Here is a 6,112-nt window from a genome sequence, read left to right on the forward strand (position 1 = left end):
GGAAGATTCTGCCAGATGGGGGAGCCAGGCGCGCGGCACGCCGGCGAGGGCCATCGGGAACCAGTTGGCCATGATCTTGTCGTCGCCCCTGGCCTCCAGGACAGACTCCTGGTACACCAGCAGAAAGACCACCTGATCCGCCGCACCATCATAACGAGGCGACATCTCCGGCTTGACCTTGTGCAGCCACTGAACCCGCCGCAAGGCTGGGTGAAGACCCGGAGCTCCCCGGCGCCGTGGAGGGCGCCTATCAATCCAGTCGGGGAAGAGGCGCCATCGAGGGGCGACGCTTCGGTGCACCCCTACCTGGCGCACCAAATATCGGATTTCAGGTTTCGGCAAAACCCTTGAGGTTCGAACACTAGCGTGCGCACGAAGATCTCTCCCCCCTCTAGCTCACGCACTCAACGATCTCACGACCTAGCTTGACGGACCCAAAGAACACGAGACACAAGATTTATACTGGTTCTGGCCACCATTATGGTTTAATACCCTACTCCAGTGTGGTGTGGTGGGTTTCCTCTTGGGCTGTGGATGAACAGTTACAAGGGAAGAACTGGATGATCTGTCGCCTTGAGGAGAGGTGTTCTTGTGCTTGGTGAGATTGTGTGGTTGAGGATGATCTGGATGATCTGTCCCCCGTTATGGTGGTGGATAGTCCTATTTATAGAGGTCCTGGTCCTCTCCCCAAATATTGAGAGGGAAGGGATCCCACAACGGCCAAATTCGAAGGGAGAGAACTAGTACAAGTTATCCTGATAAAAGTAGTCTTCGGCCGCCAAAGGCTCTGGTGGTGACGCCGTCTTGGGCTCCACGGTGACCTCCGTCCTGCCGTCCTGCTAGTCTTGATCTTGTTGCACCGATATGCAAAACTTTGCCTGATGCCTCGGGACTCCTCTCCTGCGCTTGCCCCTTAAGCACCAAAGAGGAAACGAGGACACTGTGCTCGCTAGCGCCCGCCTGGCGCCCGCTTGGTCTTGACCATCATGGCTTGCATCATTGGAACCTCGCGAGGTTCGCCTTACCATGATCTCTCCGCCCCTCGCGAGCCAGCATGGTGGGGCCGCTCCTGAGGATGTCTTGCGTCATCCGCCTTGCGAGGCTTGGCCCCTCGCGAGGGTCTTGGGTGTTTTTTGGTGAAGATGGGTCGTACAGGGCCGCTAGAGGAGCCACGCTGCGGGCTGCAGGCAGGCAATTCTGGGGACCCCCGTTCCCAGAACACCGGCACCGGGTGTGCGTGGTCGTACAGCTCCTTGTCGAACAACCAATCCTTCTCCGACAACTTGCACTTGGGGAAGTAGTTTACCAGTCGGACCACCTCCACGTCCGGCAGATCCCATGTGCACATCTGGCACAGGTACCGATGCCCACTCATGCTACTAATGATGTGGGGCCGGGCTTGGAGGGGAAGCACTCGGCGAACCACGTAGGCGGCCAGCAGGTCCGAGCCCTTGAGGCCCTCCGACTCCGTCATCACCTGAAGTCGGGCGAGGGCGGCAGAGGAGGCTGCCGATAGGGTGCTCGGCTTGTACAGCCAGTTGGGGCGAGGCTCAACAGGCGGGCTGGCTGCATAAGACGGCAAGTTGATGTAGTCCCTCGTCAGATGTACGATCTTGATGTAGAAGTAGGACTTCTGCCACAGTTTCGCCGACTACAGCAGGGAGACGAGCGGGAAGCGGTTCTCGGCACCCGGACGCCGCACTGCCACGCAAGCTCTGCACTAGGCCACTGTGCCCTTGGCGGAGGTGCCCAGCTTGAGGTAGAAGCACTTTCCCTAGAGCTCGAGGGTGGGGAGAGTACCGAGGTTGCCTTTGTAGAGGGTGATGAAGGCCGCTAGTAGCACCAGCGTGGTTGGTGTGAGGTGGTGCGGCTGGACTCGATAGAAGTTGTGAAAAGAGCACAAGAAGCCGCTCTCCGAAAGGCCGAAGCCTCGAAGAAAATGGGACCGAAAGACGACACATTCGTCCTCCTCCGGCGCCGGCGAGATTTCCGTCTCGGGAGGGGCATTCACCTTCACGTGCGTCTCCCGGGGCAGCCGCCATGTCTGATGTATGAAGGAGAGATGATCTTCATGGACGTTGGAGCCGTCCTAGTCACCGGCCCATGCACGCGCCATTGACTTTGGTGCTCGACATAGGCATGGCGCGGTGACGAACAGGCAAAACCACGGCAAAGCAAGGAAGCTGCGGGGAGAAGAAGCCCGACAGCAGTGGGATGTGGCAGTGCCTCGGCGAGAGGAAGGGGCACTGTGGCGGCGATGAGAAGAAGAAGAACTGCGGCGAAGGCAAAGGGAGGGGAGGGTGCGCTTGCGTCTGCCGCCCCCTCCTCCCCCTATTTATAGTCCCAGGCGGCGGAGCTGAGGGGGCGAGAACATGGGGGGAGGGGTGTTGTGAGATTAACTGCGCCCACTCCCCCCACGATCCCACGTTTACCGCACCAATAACTGCATGTATTAACTGCGCCCCAGGAGCTCAACTGTCTGCCTTGGCTGCATCGGATCCGCGCACGTGCCGACGCCCTGTAGTGGCGGGGCCCAGCCTATGGCAATGTCCCATCGCACGCGTGGGCTGGTAGGCCGGCCTGGCCTGCTGGTGCCATGTGGCGTGCTGGCAACGGACGGCAAGCCTGATGTCCGGCTAGCGTGCCACCTGGCCCCCACCACAACATTTCAAAATCACCAGGCGGTCTGCTTGTACACGGTCGGCTCCTAACAGTCGGCATTTCAGAAGACGGACGGCGCAAAGCTACCAGATCACTCATACTAAGAAGCTGCTAAGGCTTCTCACCTTTTCAGCTGCGGCGCCCCACCAGCTTCAGGGACTACTGTCGGAGTAAATGACCACAGGTAGCCTCATCAGCCCCCATGGTATTTCAAGACATCGGGGACGGCTACGCCCCTCAAGCATCAAAGATAAAGGACTGCCTTCTTAGGATCGACTGGTCCTAGCGGCCGGCTGCTAGAAGGCGGCGGAGCCCAAAAGACGGCAACAAGGTTGGCCGACTCCTAGCAGGCGGCCCCTCATTCTCTCGAAGTTACCACCTCATTACAACGACGAGACGGGGCATGGCTACAGTTCGGCCTGCCACCCCAGAATCCAGGGCTGAACGTAGCCACAGTGCAACCTACCAGGCGGACATCCCTGGCCCGGCGCAGCACTGTTTCCACGCTGCCCGTGACATCATCATGGCAGAGATAGCCATGCTCCCATGATGGGCTGTCGGTACGGCCTACAGGCGATGGGCCCTACCAGTCCATGAGATGCCGGAAGGCGGCAGTCCCTAACCAGTCGGCACGGGGGAGGCTGACTCCTAGCAGGCGGCCCTCCCCCTCCCTTGGAGTCTGTGCACCATTAACCAGATAAGACGGGATGTGGCAATAGTGAGCGCCCGCGAGGCGGCGGGACTGTAGCCACGCTCCCCCGACAAAGCACACGTCATCAGTAGCACGACTATAGTGCTAAGCAACCAGCTAGACCCACGAGCGGCGGGCGTGGCCTGTCAGCCAAGTACAAGGCAGCCAATGGGACCCACCAAGCGGCGGGCCCCACCAGCCAGCGGAGGAGCCGGCGACTAGAGACACTTACAGCCGGGTCCCACACCCAGCCAGATTACAATTGTACCCCTGGGGGGTAGGCCTATATAAACCCCCCTAGGGCACCCATGCAAGGGGTTCATAACCTTTGTAGATTCACACACATATGGGGTGTGTTTGGTTCCAGAACGAAGTGGAATGGAATGTCATGGTTCCATTCCACGGGAATGGGTCGGTTCCGTTCCTATGTTTGGTTATGAGTATTAGATGGAATGGAATGGTTATGTTCTGGTGCTTGGTTCAGGAGTTGGAATGGAATGATTTTCAGCAACAACATGAATATTTTTAACTCTTTGTATTTTCGGCAACGGAGTAGTCAAGTTTTGAGAAATACTTGAATTTTATTTGCAATACCAACAATTTACAAATATACTCAAGCATATATCAAACATAAATTCACACTCTTTTCTATTTGACAAGACACATATATAAGTAAAAAATAATTATCAAGCAACTCAACATATGCATCAAGCAAAAATCATGAAAAACTAGATGATGTTGTTGTACTAACTAACCTCTCTATTGAATCAATCCAACATGCGCACCAAGCAATTCCTATACTGCTGCTATACTCGTATCTGTACTAGCCGATGCTGCTCCCTGTTGCTTCTGCTCCACTGCCTGCTAGCCACTTCTTTCCCAGGCTCTGCTGCTACTGCTCCGTGGTTGCTGCTCTACTCCTCCACAGCCCACGCCCGCGCAAGCAGCCAGGGAATCGATCCGCCGCAAGCCGCTGCTGCTGAGGAGCGCCACAAAAAATCCATCTGTCGCTAGCCAGAGAATCCATCCACCACAGGGAGACGAGGGATGCGCCTGGGAAGGCCAGATCAGGGACCAGGGGTGAAGCAACGCTGCAGATCAAGAGAGGAGGAGTTGGCCGGCGGTGAGGGGAGTAATCGGGGCGGTCTGTGCGGCGCAGATCGAGGGAGTGAGAGACGGAGGGGAGGCGGCGCGGGAGGCGATAGGACTGGGAGTGCAGGGAGAGAGCCGGTTCCGCATCGTCCGCTCGTTTTGGAGGTCTCACCTAGGAGGCAATAGGACTGGGGCGAATATTCGGCCCATGGGAACGAGGTGGTGATCATTCCATCTGTCAACTGAACACGAGAATCAGGCGGGGGAATGGGTTTGACCCGTGACATTCCGGTCCGCTCCAGCAACTAAACACACCCATAGAGAGGGGAAGAAAGGCCAACCTTGCTCATCTTCCTCCTCTAGGCAAACAGCTCAGGGAGCAACCTTGTAGTTACCTTGTTGATATAGTGATCATGCGGAGACCCCGCAAAGCAGGACAAGGGGTGTTATCTCCTAGGAGAGCCCCGAACCTGGGTAAGATTCGCCGGCTTAGGCGTTCTCGCTCACTCCCGCCTCTAGAGCCCGGCGACGTACTCTTGGCCCTCTCCATGATAAGCCACCCCTTGGCATATGTCGCACCACAAACCCGATAGCAATCAATGTTTGTTGGACACACCTTTTGAGAGAAACACACATTTATCGTGATTTGTTAGAATACTCTACGTGCTTCACTTATAACATTTGAGCTAGGCAGTTGCTCTAGTGCTTCACTTATATCTTTTAGAGCACGATAGTGGTTATATTTTGTAGAAATAATTGCACTCTCAGGCTTCACTTAAATATTTTTGAGATTCCATAAATAGTAAGTGGTAATGTGCACGTGTTATAAGACTAGTCCAAGAAGGATAGGTATTAAAGGGGGATATAATAAAAACTTTCATGTAGATCACTAAATATGAAACGTATGGTTTAATGATATTGATGTCGTAATATGAAAGGATATTGGTTCATGATCATTGTTTAGTAGAAATATCGGTATTAAAGCTTGTTATTAACTTCTCATCTAATGTTGTTATGGCATGGTGGGGAGGTTTGAGCATTTTTATGTCTGAAATGAAATCCTTGAGTGTTGTTATAATCGGGGGCTCGCGATGGTTAACTCCTACCAACCTCCTCCCTAGGGGCATGCAAGTAGTGATTTACTTCGAGGGCTAATAGACTTTGACAATAAGTATCTGAGTTCTTTATGACTAATGTGAATCAATAGATTATACGCACTCCTACCTTTCCGCAATTTGCTAGCCTCTTCCGTAACGTGCATTGCCCTTTCTCACCTCGAGAGTTGGTGCAAACTTTGCCAGCGCATCCAAACCCCATGGTATGATACATTCTATCACAAATACCCTCCTTATATCTTCCTAAAAACAGCCACCATACCTACCTATTATGGAACTTCCATAGCCATTCTGAGATATATTGCCAAGCAACTTCCACCATTCCATTTTCGTGACATGTGTGTTCATGGTCATATTGCTTTGCATGATCATATAGAGTTGGCATGATTTTTTTGGCACAACCACCATTCATCATTGTTATCCATGTTATGCTAGATCATTGCACATCCTGGTACACTACCAGAGGCATTCATATAGGATCTTATTGTTTTAGTTATCGAGTTGTAAGTAAATAAAAGTGTGATGATCATCATTATTAGAGCATTGTCCTAGT

Source organism: Triticum aestivum, chromosome 5A (genome assembly GCF_018294505.1).
Source record: "Triticum aestivum cultivar Chinese Spring chromosome 5A, IWGSC CS RefSeq v2.1, whole genome shotgun sequence".
In the NCBI taxonomy this organism is placed as follows: Eukaryota; Viridiplantae; Streptophyta; class Magnoliopsida; order Poales; family Poaceae; genus Triticum; species Triticum aestivum.